The following is a 25,783-nucleotide window of genomic DNA, read 5'->3' as shown; positions in this document are numbered from 1 at the left end:
AATGGTCCCAAGTCCTGCTCATTAGTCCTCAATTCAAAGCATCTACTTTCTGCCTTCATGTCCCTTCCTGGGAAATGACTTCCCTATTGTTTTCTATTGTTATATCCCTGTGTTATATATAAACAGTGCATCTGTAAAATTTCTATGATAAATAATATATCCATGTCTCTGCCTTGATCCTAAAAGTAACAGAAAGCCCCTGCAGTGACTTTCCCCTCCCTACCTCCAGCCTATTCCACTTATGTGTTTGAATGGCAGGTAAGAAATCCCACGTGTCTTTACAGAGATCCTATTGTGGACACACCCTAAGGTAACCCCATAATGTGTCTTACCTTTGCAAATCCCATCTTCTTTAGTTAAGTGTGGGTGGAAACTGTGTGTTGCTTCTACCCAATAGAAAATGGCAAAGGTGAAGGAATTTTGCAGATGTAATAAAAGTCCCAAATCAGTTGATTTTGAGTTCATTGAAAGGGTTATTCTGGGTCATCCTGACTTAATTAATTGTAAGTCCTTGAAAGAAAGACTACTACCCTACCTCTCTATATGAAGATACATTCTGGTGGCTTGAAGAAACTGAAGAAATGAATTCTGCCAACTACCTGATTGAATTTAGAAGCACATTTTTCCCCAGTCAAATCCCCAGATAAGAACACAGTTCAGGTGATACCCGGACTACAACCTTGTGAGTTTGAGCAGAGGATTCATCCCAGTCATGTGTGCACTGCCAACCTACAGAAACTGAGATAATAAATGTGCTTTGTTTTAATCCACTAAGGTTGTGGCAATTTGTTATGTAGCATTAGAATACAAACACAAATTTTCCATTCTAGTTCATTGTAAAAGACAGATATTTAGAGTCCCCATGTTATCTTAGTTCTTTAGACCCTACTCTGACTTTGACATGGACCTTTTTTTCTTTATTTGAGTTTTACATGCTCATTGTAAAAATAGACATAGCTTACTTCATTTCCTTAATGTATTCCTATTTGGAGATGTATTATTTTCCTGTATTTTCTCATGCCAGTGTCTTAAGACTAACTTTAGACCTTCTTTCAGGAGACCATACATGACCGGAATATTTCTCTTCCACCCCTAACCACATAATCATCTCTTTTTCATATCATGCCATCTATCATTTTCAGCTTTTGGTTCTTATGAGCATAGACACAAAGACCTTGACTATGAAATTTGCATGTCTGCTCCTCTCATTGAGGTCTAATTCTTTTTTTCTCTTTATGCTTGTGAATATTTACTTAATTGTTTCAATAAAATCATTCTTGAAATTGTGAGAGTGATTACTTAAGTAATGATTCTGTAAGGCCAAAGCATTCATGTTGGGAAATTTTATCCTATAATTTATCTCTTTGTTACTTCTAAATATTCATGTATCAAGTTTCTTTTGGTAAAAGTTGATATATTTGGGGGTTTTTTTGGTCAGTGTTTAATACTTTATTATTTATAAGTTTCTAAATGCTCTTTATTCTGCTTACTGTATCTTTAATCTTAAACTACATTTGAGTGTCTTGCCTTTCTAAGAAGTTCTATACGACACTTACCATAGTGCAGAATATGTCATATAATTTAGGAGTCAATTAGTTAACTAATATGTTTTTAGATTCCACAGTGCTAGGAGTTGAGGGTATAGAGACATGAAGAGTTAACATTTTTTTTTATTCCCACCAGCACATACATTTTCAGAGATTTTACAAAGTCACAAAAGTTATTGTTTGACTATTTGGTACATATTCTATTTAAAAGGAAAATCTTACTTTAGAATATGTTTAATGGTATGTGTTTGAAAAGCCAAGATTTTCATTTATCATACACATGGAAATTAAAAAAAAAATGAGATGAAATATTGATGAGACAAATTTCTTCTATGTTTATCCTGACAGAAATTATCAAACACTGATTTGAAATTGAAGTGATTAAGAGTTTCTATTTCCCAAAGGGAAATACAGAGTGTGTAATCAAGCTCTTGTCCACATTTGCCTGAAAAAATATTGAATCACTGTACATAGGTCCCTTATTCAATAGGTTAAAAGTCGAATTTTAATTTTAAAGGGAAAGTGAAATCCCAAGTTTTGATGCCAGGTGGAAATCAGAATAGGGATGATGGATAGGAATAGTCATGTATGTTCATTTTGATCTATAGGGAATAAGGAAACATCCAGTAATCACGTTTCTAAATGTATATCAGAGTAGATAATCCTTGAAGTGCTCTATTCAATTAATTAAGCTTATATCTCATTCAGGTATACAAATTATCCTCTTTAAGGGAAAGAAGCTTAGGGAGATATTTAGAGGGAAATTAATTCAAAGAGCTATTATTGAAATATTGAAGTCATATGAACACGTTATCACATAAACTATAGCAGAAACTGTTTTTCCTTGTTATCATACTCAAGTCAGTATAATGCATTGATAAGGAACACACTAAACATCTCCAGAGGTAAGGTTTGTAATTTTGTTAAGTAGCAGGGCATGTTTAACACACTTGCATTGTGTTAGTTCAGGGGCATGTACTTCTCTTTTAGAAAGCTGCGTTTGAGTTAAATATCAAAATCTTGGAAACTTCTGATGGTAGTCAGTGTTAATGATTTTTCTTTGTGATGAGTCAAGTAGATAATTTGACATCTCGTTATTTGCACACATATTTGAATCACGGTTTTTACTTTATTGTGAAGAATGAAAGAAGTATAATATTCATAGGTAACAGAAGGAGACTTTCTTGCGTTGTTTTTCAGTTGTTTTAATGTGCAAAGAAAAGTGTAAATAAAACAGTTATGCTTATTTAACAAAGAATGTGCTGGCATCCTTGTTCTACCTAGTTGTTCCAAGTTTGCTGTGTGTGCTTCTAGGCGCCCCCAGATGGCGTCCTGGAGCCCATTCTCTCCGCCCTGTGGCCGACCAGTTGGCAGGCTGCAAGGGAGAATGAGATTGAAGCGGCAGGGCTTAACCCCGTGCAGCCGAGAGAGATGGGTTGCAGAAGGATTCCGAGAGGCAGCTGCAACAGGGCGTCACTCACTGTCCAAGTATATCCATTTCTGAGCGCAAAAGGAATAACTTAAGCGGGCGGCAGTTGGAGTATAAATTGCTTTGTAGTATTAAAAAGCAGCATGGATCATGGGCAGCTGAGCTGGTACGTGCAAGAGAAACTACTGAATGGAATTGTGCTGGGTAGGAACCCGTCTGATCATTCTTTGTGTACCAAATGTTCTGTGTCCTGAATTGTGCCTATGTGTATACAGTCATTTCATTTTCATCTGGCTCATGGGGACTTGGGGTTACAGTCTTTCATTTTTCCAACAAGATGATACATTGAATGCTTTACAGAACATTGTTTATTGATAGAAATATGCCCGAGCAATGGTCTAAAGAAACACATGATAATAGCACCAAAATACTTTTTGTACTGTTTCTTTGTTAGAAGACAAAAAAGAAAGTAAACCTAAATCATTTTATCATGTATGTTTACCTGATATTACTTTTAAAAGACAAGACTATATATATATATATATATAGTCTTGTCTTTTAAAATATAATACATATAATACATATATAACTACTGTGGACTAGATATTAAATCACTTTACCTGTGGGTACAGACATAAACACACCTGTACAATATGAATAGTTTTCACATCTGTGTGCCAGAAAGAACATTATGTAGCTACGCTGACAATATGATGAAAAATACATAGCTTGTGTATACATTTTGTATGGTCTAATGTGCCATGTGAATGTGTGTTGTGTGTGTAGACAATACCATATATATGTGACCTAGATGCAGAATTATTTTATTACATAGTTATAAAAGTGTGTTGGAGATGGATAGATTTTTGCACCTTCATAAACAATATGTCTATGTAGTTTACTTAGTATAAAGATCATCTATTGCCCAAAAAATAAATTTAAAGAATGTACTGTTATAGTTTAAATTTCTCCAGTTTCATCCAGCACTTAGTTTTCTATGTTTTTTTATATTCTGGTGAAAGCTTTCTTTTCCTTTCTCTTCTCTTCTCTTCTCTTCTCTTCTCTTCTCTTCTCTTCTCTTCTCTTCTCTTCTCTTCTCTTCTCTTCTCTTCACTTTTCTTTCTTTCTTTCTTTCTTTCTTTCTCTCTCTCTCTCTCTCTCTCTCTCTCTCTCTCTCTCTCTCTCTCTTTCTTTCTTTCTTTTTACTTGAACATAAAGCATCGGCTAAAGTGATTATATGGACATACAATGCATAGATACATAAATATAGGTTCTCTGGACTTGAGTTTACTAATAGCTGCAATTCACAAGAGCTTTGAAAACTTGAGAGTTCTGAATGGAAGTTTACATTAGAAAGTAGCCAGAAAATTGAGATTCAAAAGCTCAGAACTAAACTGGAAATAACAGAGGCTGAGGTTTTACTCTTAGTGTTATTACTCTAAATAATGTTAGGATGCTTATAAACTTGTATGTATTCTCTTGTAACAAGTGTGTGCATGAAGCAAATACTGAATTTTAGGCTCTGCCATTGCACACAAGCAAATTCAACACAATTCAGCATAAGAACTATGTGTTGGAGCTAACTATGTAACACAGTATGCTAGATAAAGCCTGAGATACCAAGAAAACTTAGAAACAGTCCTGCCCTCAAAAAGTTGCCTGTCATATGACTAGAATGGACATATTCATGAATATGAATATACAGTAAAATACAAATCTAAATAGATACTATTAGAGAGGGACATGCACAAGGTGTGTAACATTTAAATGAAGGGAGAAATCTGACTTAGGGCTTTTGCTAAGGGCTTTATTTTGGAAGGCACTCCTCTTGGGATGGGTAGAAATAACAGTTTTGGTGTGTGACGATGATAATGTTCAGTCAGACATTTAGTTTGTGTAGGATACGGCCTTCTTCAGTGACCTCAGATGTGAGCAGTAAGAGATAGTATTATACAGGCAGGTGGGGCAGTATCAGAGATGGCCTTGAACATCAGGCTGAAAAGTTGGGATTTCATCATTAATTTATACCCAGGACCACGAACAATACAGACATTCAGTACTCTTTTAGAAACATTGAGTCCTGCATATAATAGTGAGAACCAGTATGAAATTTTACAATAACTTTATAATTTATTTATGGTGTATCTACCATATTATAACATAAGATCCAAGACACAGAAGTCTTTTTCAGTATTATATCCACAGAACCAAGAAACGTATTGAAACGTATTTATCTACTGTAGAAATGAGTGAATGAATGGTAAATGAGGATAAGGCCAGGATTCTATGTTATTTACATTTAGTTTTCCTAATAGTCATCAAGGATTAACATGCTCAAAATTCACCAAGTGTTTAGAGCTGTTGTCCAAGCTGATTCCATTATGGTGAAGGTAATGCAAAGCAAGTTCCCTAGAATAGCCACTATTGATGTTGAATCTTACTCTCTTTTTAACCTCTTTCATGAATAGTCTTGCCTTCACATTTTTAAAAGGGCTATTAAGATAATTATAAACTGCATAATTATTCAGGTAGAATTTACCAGTTCATCTTCATATCTCTACAGTAGACATGCAGTGGACATATAGTAACACTATATAGACGTATACTGGATATACAGAATGCTAAGCAAATAAATTCAAGGGAACAGTTGGAGAGTTTTAGGAATGCCTTTGCACCCTGAAATATATCTTTACCTCTCTATGTGGATGCTCCAAATATTTGATTGTCTGCAACTTAGTTTAGTGCAAACTCTCCAGAGCCTCTTTATAATTCTGGGGGTGCAAAGTGATCACTTGAGAGATCCTCAGCTATTTGCTGCCATAGTTTTGGGGAGCTCTGAGGTAGCATGCTTGAGGTTCCAGCTCCATACAGAGAGGTAGTGTTTTTCTCTGTCCCTATGTAATGGTATCTGTACCTTTTATGGACAGGGACAGACATGTGTAAAGAAACTAGTGAAGAAGAAAAAATGTAGTCATTTGAAAGGATGATACTAAATAAAAACAGACATTTTAAAGAAACGTATAAACTTATAAATGAGATTCACTCAACTAAGTTATAAATGCACGTGTACTGTTATACAAATGAAAAGGCCAAATAAACCATGTCATCAAATCAAAAACATTAAAAAATGTAAACACCTGGTATTTCCCCTTTTGCCCAGGACAGAGTTTTCTCTTCTGTGCTAAACATTTATGTATCTTCACTTACCTTTATATGATTCATCTAAAAAATACAAGGGTGGAATTTTCAGTTTAAAAATACATGTTCCTGGGGTTTCTATGTGTCAGTTAAACTGAGAATGCAAGATTTGTTTCACTTTGAGCTAATCTGTGCAGAGTCAGGCTTTTTCTTTCATCAGTGTCAGTGTCCTGGTCTCTGTTCTGCTGGACCTGCTGTTAATGCTTTATTTTTAGCCCCTTTGAGAGGAGGTATAAGATATAGTGACCCAAGACTTGACCTATTCTAAGCCCTGGCCATGGCTGGACCTATAGACTAATGGGTTACAGGAAGAACATCTTGTTCAAATAAAGCTGGAGATTCAGTTTCAGAGAAATATACTGCAGTATCTACTGCAGATTTTCCCCCCTAGTGGTTGACTTAAAGCTGTTCTGTTTTGTTTTGTTTTGTTTTTTTGTTAACAATTGAAATAGACTTTTCTTCATATACTGGAGTGAGTTAGTTTGGTCAAAATTCTCTAACTTATGTTTTTAAAAACATGCTTCAGGAGAGCATATGATTTTCTTTAAATAATCACTTTGAGAGATACAAAAAACAATGCCTTGGAAAGCATACTGGGTCTTTTTCTTTATTCTTTGGAAGGCTAGGCATCCAAAAACTACACAAATACAAAATACGCACATAAAATGGAAATGTTCTACACTTGAGTCCCATATTGTGCTCCTCTTTTTTAGTGTAGAGAAAAGTTTTCTTCTTCCTCTGATGTCCTGATGTCACTATTTTCTTTAGTCAAAGTTACTGAATCAGTTTAACATGATTTTTAGCCTTTCCAACCAGACTGTAAACTCCTGAAGGAAGCAAATGAATTCCATGCTTCCTTTGAATCTATTAGACCAAACACACTGTCAGCCACAAACAACACTGAAGTTTGTTTTTTGACAATTAATGTTAACTTCTTATTTTTTTCATACACGTTTAAATAAGTAGATGTTATAGAGCAGTGACTTTTAAGGGGCAAAATGGAAGTCTTTCTAGAAGCTCTGTATACTGAGAACATTACACCTGACACACCATAGTAGAAAGAGAAAGTTCCTTCTCCTTGAATCAACTATTTAAAATGAGACATCTTTTTTAAAATAATGTTCGAAATATGGAGGTATCTATAAAGGCACAAAGCTTGCCTTCACTTGGTAAAGCTATTTCTATCTGGAATAGATACCTTCTGGCAAACTTGTGTCTCTCGGGTGTTGTGTAACTGCAGGTGGAATATTGGGAAGTCAGAACTGCTGAAAGAGGGGAACGAGAAGAGTTCCTAGCAACCAGAGTTGACCTTAAGGAACCTTAAGGGCACTGGCATGTTGCAGAGCTGTTTGTGGGGCGTGGGGGAGAGGAGGAAGCATGTATTTTTTTTTTTTATAATGAGTATATTTATGAGCGTACAGCAACCTGCCACCACGATGTATAAAAATGACTTAGCGGCAGCAAACTTGTATTTTAGCAAGTGCTAGAGGAAAACAACAAAGGATTTGTGGCTGTACTGTTAACAGGAATGAAGAACTTCTCTTCTGTCTCTAGTCCAAAAGCTAACATAGAGCTCTTGGTTCCTAAGATGTATTCTTTTCTGGTCTCAGGCTCATTAATGATGGAAGTAGGAGGGAGAGGGTATAAAGCGGCAGCTGCAGCTGTGGGCACTCAGATCATTTGTCACCTGGCATGAAGTTAGTGTTGGCAGCTCTGGAGTTCCAGCACAGAACACCAGGGAGCAAATGCCAGTTGATTGTTGTTCCTCACCAGCTTGCTGGCTAACTCTGACTCATTCTTCAGATCTCTGCTGAAGTGTTGCTTCCTCGGCGTAGCTTTGCCCGACCTCTCTTGAATATACTTAGCACCTTTTTCTCTGCTATTATGGCCTCAGATTCTCATCTTTGCCATCACACTTCCCACTTGAGGACCTGCCTGCCCTCCTCACTAGACTAAAGGCAAGAGCTGAGTCTCGTCTAATATTACTATGTATCTGGCTTACAACACATTTGTGAATATTTATGAATACTGTTTGTTGCGTGAGGATTTAATGACTATGTATGGGCTTTGATGTCAGTAAAAGTTGTGTGTGACTCCTACTGTCACATATAAGACAAGAAATAACTAAACTCTTAGTCTCAGTGTCTTCATCTACAAATGGGCAGTGGTACACGTGCCTCTTAGAGGTGGTTGCTAATTATAATAATTATTATTATTCTATGATTATTAATAATCATAGTTCTATCATTATTTTCTCATGGGCTTTCTAAATATTAACGGAGTCAACCCTCAAAAATGCCTTTTACCATTCTATTTTATATAAGAAATAGAGGCACAGAAAGATTAAGTTACTTGCTGCCCAAGGTCACAGAGAGAAGAATAATGTAAAAAACCTAGAATAGTGCCCAGGAGAGAGTAAACTTGTAGTACTAAGTGCTGGGATGGGGTGTACTACAATTTTATTTTGGGAAGGCTGATTCCCATGTAAGTGAGAAATTACCCCACACAATTAAGGACGGTTTGTTCCCTAACTTCAGAGCCTTCTGTTGCAGATACTTTATTTGCAGAATTATGTCATTAGCAGTTCTTTGCAAATTATAATTTGTAGTGCTTGCGCATTACAACAGTGTGGCTGTATTATAATTTCATTTAATAATTTTCTTTTTGGTTAATATTCTTTTAGTTTTGGAAATCCCCCTGTTGTTTCCAATTTTAGCCTATTTAAACAGGCTTGATATGCTGCTTTACACAACAGATGTACCTCCTAACTAATCATATTTAGATGATTAATTAACATCTAATAATAAGGTTGTTAAAAGGGGGTATGCATTTCTACTCAGAGGTAAACAGGCCAAATGAGGCATTTTAAAATGACTTCATGCTTAAGGAAATAACAAGGAAAAAATATAATTGCAGATGGAAATAAATTACTATTTCTTGAGTGACCATGTATACTATGACATACAAAGGTCAACATTATAATCACCGTTTTACTGTGATGAGCTGGCGCTCAAAGACATTGAATGACCAGATCAGGCCTTCTTAGTGGTACTGCCAGGATTCAAATACAAGTCTCCCCTCTGGGCCCTTATCTCTTTTATCCCATCATGTCATCTACACAGCATGCTGGCAGTGCTCATAGCTCCACATGATACTTCATTTTTTTGAGACTCAGTTTCCCCTTGTGTAAAAATAGAAACAGTAATTCTCACGGCATAGGGTTTTGTGTGTGTTTTTTGTTTGTTTGTTTGTTTTTAATCTGCATATGGTTTTTGAATATTATATGAAGACTGAGATCCTAAGGAATATATCTTAGGGCTCAGTGTTAGGACTGAGGTTGATAGATGAGTCATAAAGTACTCTCTCAAACTGATAGAGCTTGGGAATCTCCTAGGAGTTGAGGGACTGGCAGAAAGCTTGTTAACAATTAAAGGGGTTCATAACAAGCCCCCCAAAAATGTGCCATTTTGACATGACTATTTTGAGCTGAAGGCAATCAAAATGAAGCAGACTCAAGAAAAACTTTTACCTTCCTTTAATTGCCTAAAGAATTTAGATTGGGGGGCTGGCCCAGAAAGATAGATAACCTATCTGTGTGGTAGGACAAACATCTAATGACAAAACCTGTTATTCTTAATGTTCTGTGAATTACCCTCCTCTCCCTTGAAATCCCAGACCCCATCCCATTCCTTAGCTCATATAGACCTCAACTGCTTGTCCTGTCCTTGGGTCTCACTATCTTTGTAAGGAGCCTGTATATAAATAATTACATTTGTTTTCCCCGTGTTAATCTGTCTCATGTTCATGTCATTATTAGACCATCCAGAAGAACCTGGAAAGGAAGAAGAAAAATTTTTCCTCCTCAACACAATCCATATTCTCAGACATTAATCTAGGAGATTCAGATTCAGAAGCTGAGTGGGTCACTGTCTTTGTTTTTAACAAGTTCCCTTGGTGATTTTGATGATATCTTACATGACAACCAGAGACATAGGCAAGAAGACAGATAAGGCTGAAGGGAGGATGAAAAGTTTAAGATGAGACAGAAATTTGGCAGTCGTTGGATAGTGGCTGAAAATAGATTGAACCCTTACCTCCCATGGGACAGCATGGCTGAAAACTGTAAGGATTCGAAAACAACTCAGGACTTGAACGCTTTATTTTCCCAGGCCATTTAAAATACAAAACACATTAAAGGCACTTGAAACCAAAAGCAGAAATAATACGGAAGTGGCAGACAGGAAAAGGTTGACTGAGGTAGGTATGATGAGTGTCAAAGTAGGTTGATTCTGAAGTAAATACACTGGATCCTTGATGTCTGTGTATTATAACTACAAGTACACTTCCTAGACTAAGAAATCTTATTTGAATTTTTGTTCAGTGTAAGTGTTTTAGGATTAATTCCTACCTTCTCTGCATTTCCATTAGACTTTTTCTAGCCTTTCATGCTCGATAGCTGGTCATGAAATTGATCTTCCTTACTACAGAAGGAACTTCTGGAGGAGAGGGGTCCTGCCTTGTTCAAAAAAAGTTTGCAAGAGACAGTTTTAGAGTGAATTACTCTTCCACCCACATTTTCATTATTTTTAATACTTGACAGAAACATTTTGCAACTTTAAAAAATGTTGTCCTTTGGAACTCTTTAACATGATACTGACAGTTTTAGGACTTTTTTTTTTCCTATTGTGGTATTAGATGTGACTTTCTAAAGAGCACTGAAGAAAATATTTCTAATATCTGAGTCCAGTGTTCTCTAAAACTGTGGGGTTTTTCTTCAGGAATTAGTAAACTATCTGACATTAATTTCTTTAAAATTATTGAAGGCATTAAATTCCTCATTGTCCCATCAGCAACAGAACATTTTTCAGTTGTTCCAACTAATTGTATGGAACTGTTACTGAATAATAAACTTAATGAAAGCTACATATTTCACTGATAGAAAAGTGACATCCCTGGTTTATTAATAGGCTTTTTCTGGTTAAATATAACCTATAAGTTCTGGATAGTTGTATTTTTTTAATTGGCCCTTGCATACACTCTTGAAATCTTAGAGGCTTAAAGAAGAGCTTGAGGAGTGATTTTCAGGATGAGATGAGATCTCTACAATTTCAAAGCACTTTTAAAGAAGCTATGTCATAACTTCCCTTGCTAATCCATCACCATGTGCAGTTATCTACATTGTTGTGAAATTCTTAGTTAAACCCTTTCCAAAATCTCTCCTGCTGCTACCGTATATAAGCCCACATCTACCTGCTTTATCTTAGTGGAAACTGAGATAACCTAGTCACTGTCCTTTTAATACATGTCATTTAGATATTAGGAGTTATTATAAAAATCTTCCTCTGCAAATATTGCAGACAAGTTACCTATCTAGCCTTGCTTTCCTGATGATTTCTTTCTGCAGAGGATCTGGAGCAAGGTATGGCATGCTTCACAGGAGGGGCTTTCCGGGGCCTCCTTGCCTTCTTATTACTAATTTTTAAAATAATTTTTAGCTGTCACTTCTTGACCTTCCCTATTTGCCTTTTCACCTTCCACTCTTGACCAGCTACAATCAGAAATGAAAAAGTTGGCGGCTGGATCCTTAAAAAGCACTTTACAGTATGATTTCATATATTCATGATTTTGTATGTAAATTTCAGAGACACTTATCATTGTCCTATAGGCATGTAGTAGGCACATGCAGAGCTTTGTGCCAAACATTAAGTGGGTTTATAAATAATGCAAAACAGTAAACCTTGCCCTTGAGGTATGTATGTAATAACAGTAACATGACATTACCACCCACTTGCTGTGTATTGAATCCTGATAAAAATCCTAATGGTAGATAATATTATAAATACACTGGGGAAGAGGGGATTGTCTGACTAAATGACCATTTCATCTGGTTCCTGAGTAATGACTTTCTGTCAAAGTAAAGACCTCTTCTCTCCTTTAGCTTTGAAATTTAACCTGATATCATTGTTCCTTTACTATGTCATCTGCAGTAATTTCAGCATAGTTTTGCGCTAACATTTTCATGGTTACCAACATTTTCATGTTTTTCTCATTCTTTTCATTTTGTAAGGTACCTTCTATTCTGGCATGCTTATGGATTTTTCAATTTGGTAGGGTTGCTGGTTCTCACTCATTGCCAATTTCTACACAGTCTCTTCTAGCCAATGTCAATGGGGCTTATTATATAGATTTCTCACATACAGGAAATTAGATTCACTGTACTGTCTTCATCAAATTTGTACCCAGTTATTAAAATTGGGTACATTTCATGCAATAATTTATGCTGCTATATGTTTATGATATCGTAAGACAATTTTAGAGACACTATTCACATCTACCGTTATGTTTTTTTAGAATACACTTTTTCAGTTTTGCTGAAAAAAATGTATAACTATATATATATATATATATACACACACACACACATATATTTAGTTGTTTACTGTTTTGTGTTGAAATATTTCTGGAAAATGAAAGTGGTGAGTCACCCTAGCCTTTGTCAGTATTGCAAGATTGGGAAATTATTAAGTGCCAAAGAAATAATGTATAGAGTTTGTGAAACATGAAAATCTTTTTTCAGTAAGAAGAAGATGCTATTTGTCTGATTTTGATGATCTCCATAACATTGAAAAGAATATGAAAAATCTAGGTTTGTATAATTACTGGGCTAGATATTAGAAAATGATGCTTTGCAAATTACTCTGCTATATTTTTAACTTTCATTTACTGCTGATAAGCAAACTACAGAGCTTGAGAAATTGTTCTGTTTCATTTTGCCTAAAACGCTACTTAAACTGATCAATTACTGATTTAGGTTTTATTATAAAGTATTGTTGAGGAGGAAATTCCCTGTATGGAAATTTCCTGAAGGGAATGCAATGTTCCAAAATTGCTGTTGTGCAATGGTTTCTTAGGATCTGATAACAAATTGAATTATATCAAAACTAATTTATTACAAGGATAAATGTGAAATGCAGAAGACTAATGGAACTAAAAGAATTTCAACCAATAAAACTCCAGGAAATATGCTTTCTTTAAAAAAAAAACTGCAGTGATGACAGAGATATCTTAATTGATGTGATGTCTATGGCTTCATTTTGATAGAGTAGTCTATTTAATTATTACTCAAAATATCAGCAGTGATGCATGAAGCCTCACTTTCAAGCATTAAATCTGAATGGAATACATCAAATTATATTGCTAAAGGCAAGAATAAGGTCTAAGAAATAGCAGAAGGACTTTTATCCCCCTTCCCATTTTTATTTTGTGTTTTGCTTGTTTGTTTGTGTGTGTTTTTTCAACACCCTCCCCTGTCGTCCCTCTTTCTTGCTCCATCCCACACCTAGAACAGTTTGACGTAAAGCAATTTCTGAGTGAGGAACTCCAGTAAGATTAGAACACTAAAAATAAGGTTTGGGTGGTGAGGCAGGCAAAGCAGTTAAAGAGGTTTATTTCCATCCCAAAGTATATACATCTGCACCTGCCAGAAGACTGTGCCATCACAGTGGACTCTTTATTATTCAGAGAACTCCCTGCTTTGTGGAGATTTGGCCATAACCCCAGATTTGCTTCTCTGGAACACCTAACTTTGTTCTTGGCTGCAGGCAGTACAGTCTCCTTAGGAAGGATTGAGTTTTAACACAGTGGAAGACACTGTTAGAGTATGTGTGTGACCATATAAACAAGCCCAAATTCCTAAGGCAGCTATAAAGGATTTGGGGGCACTATTTTGTGCACCCCAAAACATACCTCTTTTTCTACCGTATTAAAAGAGATTTTAAGATTTGTGTGCCATTAATATATTTTAAATGTGCATATTCAAATGTATTCCATGAAGTCTTTCTCAGCTTTATACTTAACATTTAACCATTTGGATATCCAATTACTTCACCTTGTGTCCATGTGTTAGATAATCAAAAATTTGTTTTCCTTTCAGTGCTACCCTCAAAGGACTATGATGTTTTTAACCTTCCTTGAAGAAGTTTTAATACTTCATGATACACCTTATGATACTCTCATCCACTGGGAGAATACAGTGTGTGCTTTTGCTGGCACTTTGGATTCCTGATCTTTGGAAGTATGTATTTTTAAAATCTCAATAGTTAAAAAAATATCACAAAGCCAACCATAAATAGCTACTGGTGTCTTTTGTTTGGCTACCAAACAAATAAAATAGCTATCATCACTATGGTAGGGAAGAGACCATTTTGCATTTCCTGTTCTCAATATATTCTCTCTAGGAATGTCTACTCAAAATTAAAGACTCATCAGAAACGAGATTATAGATGTTCATGTAAAGATAATAATATAATGGGGCATATTTAATGTGAATACTTCTCACTCTTTTATCCATAAGAGAAAAACATATTAGAACTATGAAATCTCAGTATTTAAAAGAACATTTAAAAAATGTTACAATCTAGCATCCAAGGTGAGGAGGTAGAGCTATGGGATGAAACTGTTGAGAGAATTTAGGGCCAGATAGTCTAGCACCTTCCATGTTCATTCAGAGGTTGACCTTTTATTCACTGAACACTAGAAGCTTATCTGTGGTTTCTGCATGGGATAATAGGACTATTGCTTTTATGTTTTAGAAAGGTAATCTTGGCAACAATGTGAAGGATGAGTTTTTTTAAAAAATCTCATTGGGAGAATATGTAAGACTGAGCTAAGTAAGTGGCAGTAATAATGGAAAGGAGGGGGAGGATTTAGAAAGGCGTTTTAGAAATAGATCGATAGATAAGGGAAAGTGAGGAGTTAAGGATTACCCAGAGATTTCTAGCTAATGTGATTGGGGAGCTAATGGTACCATTAATCATAATAGGGAGCTGTAACAGTTTTATTGAGAGGAGACTTCAGCTTTTAAGGGAAAAGAGGGATAGTGGAGTACAGATAGTGAGTTTGGAGTTGGTCATGCTTAGTTTGTTACCCGTTAAACTTCCATGTAGATCGGTCTTTTTTAACCTTGATACCTACTGACATTTTGGGCTAGATAATTTTTTGTTGTGGGGAGCTACCTTGTGTATTGGAGGGTGTTTGGTAATATCTCTGGCCTCTACTCACTAGATGTAAATAACACTGCTCTCAGTTGTACCAACTAAAAACTTCTCCACATTTTTCCAAGTGTACTCTGAGTCAGGGACAAAATCCACCTCCCTCTGCCAGTTGAAAACCACTGATAAAGAGACAACAAAGTGGGTGGTGCAATTGTGTGCCTAGAATTTAGGATACAAATGAGACATGAAGTCAATATTTAGAATCATCAATAGTGGCAATTTAAGCAATGCAAGTAGATGAGATTGTGCAGAGTAAGAATGTAGATGACTACACCATTGATGCTTGAACGGTGCAGGTTGAACTGCAGAGGTTCACTTATACATGGATTTTTTCAGTAAATATCTCTATTCTTTTCTCTCCGTGTTTGGGAGGCCGCAGATGGAGAGGGCCAAGTTCATGCATTAATCTATGCCATTTTATATGGAGGACTTGAGCATCCACAGATTTTGGCATCTGTGGAGGGTTCTGGAAGAAATCCTCCACAGATACCTAAGAACAAGTAATTTTTTGGAAGTCAAAAGTTATACATGGATTTTCAACTATGTAAGGGGTCAGTGGCCTTAACCCCTGTGTTGTTCAAGGGTCAACTGTATAGTTATCTAATTTTTGCTTAAATACCTCCAGAGACTGAAAATTCCTAAACTCATAAGCTACATCCATTTTACATTTGGATACTTTCAAATGTTTTATATTGTTATTGTTGGTATATGTTGTTACATGTTGAGTCAAATTTCTTGTAGTGAGTCTAAATTAATCTTTCTGTAACTATTATTCTTTCGTACTGCTATATTGTGATTTACAAGAAATATATATATGGTCCTCCACCAAATTGAATTTATGTTAATGGAGGTGACTTTTGGAAAGCACCAAAGATGGGGCTGGTCTTTGAGGGAAGCAACCAAGGTGCAAGACTTGGAATTTTCAGTCCCACCCCTGATTTCTGGGACTAGAGGTTGAATCAATCACCAATGGCAAATGAGTTAATCGGGCGTGCCTATGCAATAAGCCTCCATTAAAAACTCAAAAGAAGGGAATTTGGAGAATGTGCAGGTTGGGAAACCAGAATGTTTCCATGTGCCACCATGCTGGGCCCCAGGCTCCATGAAGACACTGGGTCCTTGTTTGGGACCTTGCCATGTGTATCTCTTTATCTGGCTATTGATTCATATCCTTTAATATCCATTGTATTTAACTGATAATCCAGTGAGTAAACAACTGGGTTTCCTAAATTCTGTGAGCTGTTCTAGCAAATTAATCAAACCCAAAGTGAGAGTGTGGGAACCTCTGATTTATTGCCAGTATGTCAGAAGTACAGGTAACCTGGGCTTGCTATTGGTGTTTGAAGTGGAGGGCTGTCTGATGGGACTGAGCCCTTAACCTGTGAAATTGGTTGCTCTCTCCAGATAGAAGGTGTCAGAACTGAGTTGAATTGTAGGACACCCAGATGGTGTCCCAAGAATTGCTTGTTCCTATGGGAATCCCTTCCAACATTGGAATTTGTACCAGCATACCAGAACCTATTTAAGTCCTAATTTTGCTTTCATGGAACACAAAGCAAATCTATTAAAACAAGTAACTTTTTTTGTCTAAATCCCTTCACGTATTTTAACACATTTACTGAATTAATTTCTAGAAGTACTGTTAGTTTCCTAGCTAAATAAATATCCTTAATATTTTCAACTTTCCTTAATATGTGGTATTTTGACAGTTTTTGCAAAATGAGCACTCTCAATTAGATGATGACCATTTAAAATATCGTTCTTATGGAATACAGCAGAGAACAGAACAAACTCCATGTTTGACCTGTTCAGTTTAGAGGAAAACAAGCCTGTAATTTCCTGGGTTTTGTCACATCAGTTTTATTAGAATATCTCAGAATTGCATTAGCATTTTTGTCAGCCACATTATACCATTGTCTTTTTCTTTCATTTTAATTCTGTGTGAACTTTCTGTTAAATCACATTCCATATCATCTACTACCGATGCTTTGTTTCTAACTCAAGCATGAAAATTTATTTTCATCCTTTAAAAATGCACTCTTCTTTCATTTAGCCCATCATTTCAACTTGCCTGATCCTTTTGGATTATGATTTCATCATCCAACATGTTTATTATTCCTCCTAGTTTCATGCCATCTGCACAGTTGATCAGCATACCCCACAGACACAGTCATTAATAAAAGTCATTAATAAAAACGTGAGTAGGTTAAGTCCAGAGTCAGTGGGATTACACAGTGCTATGGATTTTCTTTTCACTCTTCTTTCAGTTATTTTTTCTTAAAGGTCTTTTTATTTTCCTTTCAAATATAATCCTCCTGTAAGAAATGGTACAGTAAATTATATTCTATTTATAGAATGGAATGGAATATTGCCACTTGAAACAAAATTATTTTATTAAGCGATAAAAGAAGGACACAAATCGGAACATAAAACATGGCATCTACATAGATATAGATATCTATAGATAGATATAAATATTAGACTTAGCTTTAGATGTAGCTATAGAGCCCAGCAGAATCTCAATGATAGTTGCCTCTGAAGTGGTCATTGTTCTTGATTTTTTGTATTACTATTTTCCTAGTCTTAAATGTTATATAGTGAATTTGTCCGTTTTATATGAAGAAAATAAATATTAAAATATACTTCCATATTATGTAATTTTGAATCAACAAAGTTTAAAACAGAACCTGGGGGGAAATCCATGCATTATCCCTGAGGACCAGAATTTGATGAAGAGGCCTGACCTTTAATCATAGGAGAAACCTTTTTAAAGAAAGTCACAGGTTTTCAGTGTTCTCTAAAAAGGGGAGCTGCAGTTGTGCTAGATTTCCCATCACCAATACTCTTCCCTCAGGGATCTCTTAAGAGATGACAAATGTGACTAGATAGGTCAGCAGAAACTGTCAGATGGGGAAACATACCTGCCTGTCTTAACAGGGTTGTTATAAAGATCAAATGGGATGTTAAGTGTGAAAAAATTTGTACATAAAATATTTACAAGTCAAAAAAAAAAAATTTACAAGTCCTATCAAGGACAAGTTGTTTGTGAAAAGGAGTTTAATTTTAGTTACTTTAATTTGAATGAGTGCTGTGCTTCATAAATATGTAGGAGGAATGCTTGACCATTCTTCAAGGTAAATTCCTTGAAGGCAGGGACCATGTCCTATTAATCTATATATCTCCCAACACCTCGCACATTACTTTACACCAATGAGTAAATATGCATGGATAGAGGATGAATCACATTGCTGTCAATATTTGCAAAACAGTAATGATTTTTTATTAAGATAAGAAAAAATGAATAATAAATAGTGTTATTATGCATTATCAAGTACTAACACTGTTATTCTCTCATCTTGGTGAAGAATTGATATCACTGAGTGATCAACAGCATTTGATTTCCTCTTTCTGTTTCCTCATTTTAGGCACACACTGAGATTTTATGTTTGGACCTGTTCTTTCTTTCTATCTTTATTAGTTTTATTGTATCCATTCATATGGTCTAAACTATCTTCTCTGTGCTGATGACCCATACCAGTCTTGACTATTTTCAGTCCTGCTTCTCTTGACTCTTTGCTAACCATCTCTTCTGGTTATCTTCATATACTCAAATTCAACATTTATAAAACCTAACCAGATTCAAAACCATGCATTGAACACTCACCTTCCAAATATACATGCAACATACAAACTCTTTCAGGTGTGTTTTCTGTTAAGGATGTTAATCTTTCATAGTCACTCATGTTAGAACCCATGTTTTTCTGGGTCCCCTTTCTCTAGCCTTTATCTCCATCATAACAAAAAGTTTCAAAATTATAATCCTTTTATCTCTAATTATATTCCTAGAATACATCTTTTCCATTAATTAGTTCTAAGACCAAGTACAGGTCTTCATTATTATTCATTTGACCATCACAATACTCTCTGCTAAGTTATCAAATTAAAATAACTCTTGTTTTATTCCTTCTCAGTTCAAAATCCTTTAATGACTACCCATTTACCTGCTAATTTGAATTATACCATTAAGGTACCAGGAATATCATTTGAGAGGAAGAGACTTGGGGAAATATTAACTTAATTCTTCAAGTTATTCTAAGCATAACTTTGTATACTGTGTTTCATATCATAACTCTGGGGTTCCACTCAAAACAGATATTTGACTTTCTTTTGTCATATAATACTCCTGAAGGAAGCAGGTGTTCACATGAAGGGAGTTGGGTTGGGATTTCCAATTCTTGGTCACAGAATGGAAGACCCACACCTATCAGTATTGAATGAAGGGGTAATTTGGCTTTAACATTCAGGTAAAATCAGGCTATCTTTTGTCAAATGGCTGCAAGCTTTTGCTCCTTTGTCTGTGGTCCTGTTCAGTCTGGTACTAAGGAGACAATTGAATCTGACATAACGTTTATTTACCTTCCTACGGCCCTTACTTGACTTTCATTAAAAGGAAAGGTGGAATAAAGTGGGATGAGATTAGACATATGTAATGGAATAAGGAAGTCTTTTAGAGACTCTAGAAAGAGGGAAAGGATGTTCTTTCTCAGAGAAATGTGGCAAGAAACTTCTATTCAGAGAAAGCATTATTGGGCAGCTCTACCCAGAATGGTGAGTCAGGGGTAGGTTAATTAGAGAAGATTTAAGCTGGTCTAAATGGGATTAGAAGACTTAATGACAATTCATAAAGAAGGTTATGAAGCAGCAGATTAGCAGAAAAAAATATTTTTCCGTTGATTCAAATACATTAATTTCATTTCACTTGTCCTATGTCATATTTAAAGGAGAGAAAAAGCAGTTTGTGGATATGTGCTTTTCCATTATTAAGTATGCCCAAAGGAAATGTTGACAAAAGAGACCAAAATAGATGTTTTGGTTTTGTTTTTTGTAATGAAACCTGCAGACCTTCAAATAGAATTCTGGGATTAATATTTGAGTCTAATATACTATATTTAAAAGCCCAAAGTGCTAATACTATTGAATCATTTATCTATGCATTTCTAATTATTTTAAAGAAAAAGTAAGCTGAATCACATTAATGTTAAAGCATTAAATGTTAAAGCATCTTTTCTTCTTAATATAAAAAGTAAATGGAAAGTTACCAAAGACATTTTCTTTATAGTTTAGGAGATGAGAGAAATAGATAATGCTAACCATTAGGTATATTATTGTCTCAAAAGAAAAGTGGTTTCATAATGTTTATCCAAAGCAGATATTAGTGTGGAAGATGATTCTAAACATTCTATTTAGAAGTTTTCTTTGGGATTTTCTAGACTTTACTCCTTTTAATGGAAAAATCACATTCTGGGAATCAGAGATTTTGGTCTATGATATTCCATTCATCCAGTGCCTTTGTCTCAATTTTCTCGAGTTGTGCAAAGAGTTAAATTGCCTACCAGTATATGGTACACAGAGTTAGAGTTTAAATTGATTATTCTTTGTTACCTCAACCCTTAAATCCTTCATTCTACTTTTCCACTCTACAAGAAGTAGTCCCTATCAAGAGTGATCTGAGAATAGTTTAGCCATAAACCCTTCAAGGTGTAATCTGCACATTTAAAGAAGACTGTAGTTTTAAAGCCACTCCAACTAATAGTCCATCTTTATTTAGAAAATGAGCTCTCATTCTCCCTGACCATTTCTTCAGGAAAAGGCAACCTCTGGTTTGAAACACACAGAAAACTCCAGTCAGAGTACATAAGGAAAGACTTTCTGTAACCTTGACGTGAAGTTGGCACCCAAGAAATTCTCTGTGCTCTGCATGGGGATAAAGGTTGAAGGAAAGCCTCAGTGATTTAGTTCTCCGAGTTGTCGCAAAGCCCGTTCATGAACTTCAACAAATCAAAATTAGCCTGAAGCAGAGCTTATTTATTTGCCATTTATTAATTTTGTTTTATTTTATTATCCTTGAAGTGTTGAGAGAAAAGGCCAGAAGAGCAGCACACTTTTATAGTGGAGAGACTATTAACTATCTTTTTAGGTGACAAGTATCAGATAAAGGGATGAGCCACAGAGCAAGGATAGGCAGAATACAAAGAAGATGGTCTCTTGACTAGAGACTACTAAAGCCTGCTAACACATTGCTGAAAATATTAGATAACTTCAATAACTTTTTTTCTCCTTCTTATCTTTTTTTTCTTCCTTTTCTTTATCCCTTTACCACTTTATTTATTAAAAAAAAAAAAAAAAAAAACTTTTAATAAGATTTCTAGATGAGGTTTGGAGTCACAGAAAAATTGAGAAAGTACACAGATTTTTCATATACACCCTGCTCCCACACATACATAGCCTCTCCCATTATCAGTATCTCCCACCAGAGTGGTACATTTGTTACAACTGATAAACCCACATTGACACATCATAATCACATGGAGTCCATAGTTTACCTTGAGGTTCACTTTTGTCATTGCACATTCTATGGGTTTGGGCAAATGTATAATGACATATATCTATCATTATAGCACCACACTGTCTTGATTACTGTAGCTTTATTATAAGTCTTAATATCAAGTACTGTTAGTCCTCCAATTTTGTTCTTCTTCTATGTCATGTTGGCTAGTCTCAGTCTTTCACCTCTCCATGTGAAACTTAGAATCAGTTTGTTGATTTCCACACACCAATTTTGGGGATTTTGATTGAAATTTTGCTAACTCTATAGATCTAGTTGGGAAGAAGTGGAATCTTGACAATATTGTGTCTTCCTGTCCAAAAATATGGACTATCTCTCCATTTATTTAGGTTTTTTTTCATTTTATTCTTCAGAGTTTTGTAGTTTTCCTCATACAGATATTGTACATATTTTGTTAGATTTATACCTAAGTATTTCATTTGGGGGTGGGAATTCTAATGTAAATAGTATTGAATTTTAAATTTCAAATTCCACCTCTTTACTGTTGGTATATAGGGAAGTGATTGACTTTTGTATATTTATTTTATATCCTGCAACCTTTTAAAAAATGTTTTTATTAAAATATAGCTAAAATACAATATTATATTAGTTTAAGGTGTACACTATAGTTATTCAACATTTATATGAATGTGATCACCATGAATGTGAATGTGTTCACCTAAAGAAGTGATCACCATGAGAAATCCAGCAATCATTTGACACCATATCATGCTATCCCAATATTATTGACTGTATTCCCTATGCTATACATTACATTCCCATGACTTGTTTTATACCTGAAAGTTTGAACCTCTTATTCCCCTTTATCTTTTCCCCCTTCTCACTTTTTCAATCAAAGTTGACATTCAATATTACTTTTTATTTATTTAAAGTGTACAATACACTAGTTAGACATTTATATAATTTAAGGAGTGATCCCACTACCGAGTTTAATACCCACCTAGCACTATACATAGTTAGTACCATACTATTATATTCTCTTTGCTTTACTTTATATCCCAATGACTATTTTGTAACTTCCAATTTGTATTTCTTAATCCCTTCACCTTTTCACCCTGACACCAACCCCCTAATAAACCTACTACCCATCTGACACCATATGCAGTTATTGAATATATTTCTAATGCTATACCCTAAATACCCATGACTATTTATAACAATAATTTGTACTTCTTAAACCCTTCCCCTTTTTCACCCACCTCCTCAACCACCCTCCCATCTGGCAACCATCAAAATGTTCTCTGTATCTATGAATTTGTTTCTGTTTTGTTTATTTTGTTCTTTAGATTCCATTTATAAATGAAATCATATGACATTTGTCTTTCACTATCTGACTTACTATACTCAGCACAATACTCTCTAGGTTCATCCATGCTGTCACAGGTGACAAGATTTCATTCTTTTTAATGGCTGAGTAATATTCCATTGTGTGTGTGTGTGTGTGTGTGTATACATATATATGTATATATGTATATATATACATATATATACGTATATACGTATATATGTATACATATAAATATGTATATATATATGTATATATATATATATATATATATATATATATCACTTCTTCTTTATCCATTCATCCATTGAAGGACACTCAGGCTGTGTCCACATCTTGGCATCTTGGCCATTGTGAACAATACTGTAATAAACCTATGGATGCACCTATCCCCTCAAACTAGTGTTTTGGGTTTTTTAGGATAAATAACCTGAAGTGGGATTACAGCATCATTTATTGTCTCTTATAATTGTCTTCTTATAATCTTTGTTTTAAAATCTATTTTGTCTGGTATAAGTATTGCTTCCTCAGCTTTATAAATTTTTTCATTTCTATTTTCATGAAATACCCTTTTCCATCCATTACTTTCTGTCTTTCAGTCTGAATTGAGTCTCTTGTAGGCAGCAAATGTAAGAGTCTTGTTTCCTTATCCATTCAGCCACCCTATATCTTTTGATTAGAACACTTAATCCATTTACATTAAAAGTAATTATTGATAGATATGTAATCACTGCTATTATTCACATTTTTCATCTTTTTTGTTTTTTTTTTTTCCCCCTTGTGCTTAAAGAAGTTCCTCTAACATACCTTGTAATACAGGTTTAGTGATGATGAACTCCTTTAGGGTTTTCTTGTCTGGGAAGCTCTTTATCTGTCCTTTGATTTTAAATGATAACCTTGCTGGGTAGAGTAGTCTTGGTTGTAGGACTTGCTTTCCATTACATTAAATATTTCGTGCTAGTCCTTTCTGGCCTGCAAAGTTTCTGTGGAGAATTCAGCTGACAATTTTCTAGGAGCTTCATTATAAATTACTGTTTGACTTTCTCTTGCTTCTTTTAGGATTCTCTATTTGTTTTTAATCTTTGCCATTTTTATTATAATGTATCTAGGTGTGGGCCTGTTTATGTTCATCCTGTTTGGGACTCTGTGCTTCCTGGACTGTATGTCTATTTTCTTCACCTGGTTAGGAAAGTTTTCAGTCATTATTTCTTCAAAAGGTTTTCAATGTCTTGCTTTCTCCTCTTTCTGGTACTCCTATAATGTGAATGTTGTTAAGCTTGATGTTGTCCCAGAGATCTTAAACTATCCTCACTTTTTTTGGATTTTTTTGTTTCCTTTTTGCTGTTCCAGTTGGGTGTTTTTTGCTACTTTGTCTTCCAATGCTCATTTGATTTTCTGCTTCATTTCGTTTGCTGGTGATTCCTTCTAGTGCATTCTTCATTTCAATTACTGTATTATTCATTTCTGACTGGTTCTTTTTTATGTTTTTTATGTCTTTTTTTAAATATTTGCTGAAGTTCTCAGTAAGTTCCTTGAGCATCCTTATAACCATTGTTTTGAACTCTGTCGATGGTAGGTTGCTTGTCTCCATTTTGTTTAGTTACTTTTCTGGAATTTTCTCCTCTTCTTTCATTTGGGACACATTTCTTTGTTTCCTCATTTCGGTTGCCTCCTTGTGTTTGTTTTTATGTATTAAATATATCTGCTGTGTTCCCAGTTTTGTCCAGGTGACCTTATGTAGGTCACCTAGTAGGGTGTCCTGTAGGGCCCAGTGGCACAGTCTCCCTGGTCACCTGCTCTGGGTGCTTCAGGAGTGTCCCTTGTATGGGTTGTGTGTGCCCTCCTGTTAGAGTTGAGCCTTGATTGCTATTGGCACATCAGTGGGTGGGATTGATCATTAGGCTGACTGCCTGTGGGGTTTGGCTATACCCACAGCTTATGGGTTGCTGTGCAGAGGACTTATCCCACTGAATAGGATTTGCCTCAGGGGACTCTGGTGACTGTTGAAATCAACCTTTGCATGTGACTCTTGTGGGGCTAATTGGGTGGTGTTCTGCTGTGGTCTGAAGCCAACCTCCAATTATGTTGGATCTAGGGCTTCTTGGGAGGAGTTCCAGTGCAGGTCCAGGTCACCCACTGCCTGTGACTACTTGGGGACTACCTGGTAAGAGCTACAAAGTGATCCAGGCCTGTGCTAAGCCTGGAGGGGCATGAGAGAGGCCACCCTATGAACTAAGGTGGTCTGCCACTAGTACCTGGCCTGGCATAGCTCCACAAAAAATCAGGACACCCTGAGGCCTATTGCCATCTGCTAGCTCCCTTAGGGTTCTGCTCCTGATAGAGCCTCCTACGGTATACAGGTTGAGTGAGGCAAGGTCTCAGGGAGTCACTAGAGTACAAAGAGTTGTGGTCACCAGATTAATGGGAATTCTGGTTCGGTGCCAGTGCTGAACCTGGAGCTACTCAGCAAAAGTCTCAGAGCACACTGAGGCCAGTCACTGCCCACCTGGGGTGTGCCAGACTCTGATAGTTTTCAAGAAAAGGTGCAATGTGGGCGGCACTGGCTGCTCATGGAGAAAGTGCCTCCCAAGTTGGGGAGTTGAATGGGGCGGATTCCCAGTGAATTGTCAGGGTAGAGCAGCACGGCTCATCAGGCCAATCAGATTCAGATTTGGCTGAGGTTGGGGCGGGCTCAACACAAGAAAGATGATGCTGGCCTGCTGGCTGTATTGGAGGCGGACCTGACGCAGGGAAAATGCCGGCTGTCCTCCAGTCCTCCCCCTGAAGACAAACGCTTCAGTCTGCCCCACCTGTCCACCCCCAGTGTGTCTCCAACATCTCCCAACTCACTCTCCCTCCACTGGA

At 35.9% G+C, this 25,783-nt stretch overlaps 1 long non-coding RNA gene across 2 annotated transcripts in view; it reads left to right on the top strand.

The window, feature by feature from the left end:
* The first annotated feature begins 2,977 nt into the window (after positions 1-2,977).
* The window catches only part of LOC308509343, a 139,966-nt gene continuing 117,160 nt past the window's right edge, over positions 2,978-25,783 (top strand). Inside the window, exons 1-2 of one of the 2 annotated variants that reach the window (XR_013995184.1) lie at positions 2,978-3,142; positions 14,108-14,248. This is a non-coding gene — a long non-coding RNA (uncharacterized lncRNA). Of the gene's footprint in view, positions 3,181-14,107; positions 14,249-25,783 lie in introns of both variants that reach the window. The other variant, XR_013995185.1, reaches the window with a different exon arrangement.

The sequence above is a fragment of the Rhinolophus hipposideros genome, assembly GCF_964194185.1.
Source record: "Rhinolophus hipposideros genome assembly, chromosome: 2".
NCBI classification, from domain to species: Eukaryota; Metazoa; Chordata; class Mammalia; order Chiroptera; family Rhinolophidae; genus Rhinolophus; species Rhinolophus hipposideros.
The sequence above is the reverse complement of the archived record's forward strand: the minus strand, read 5'-3'. Positions and strand labels throughout refer to the sequence as shown.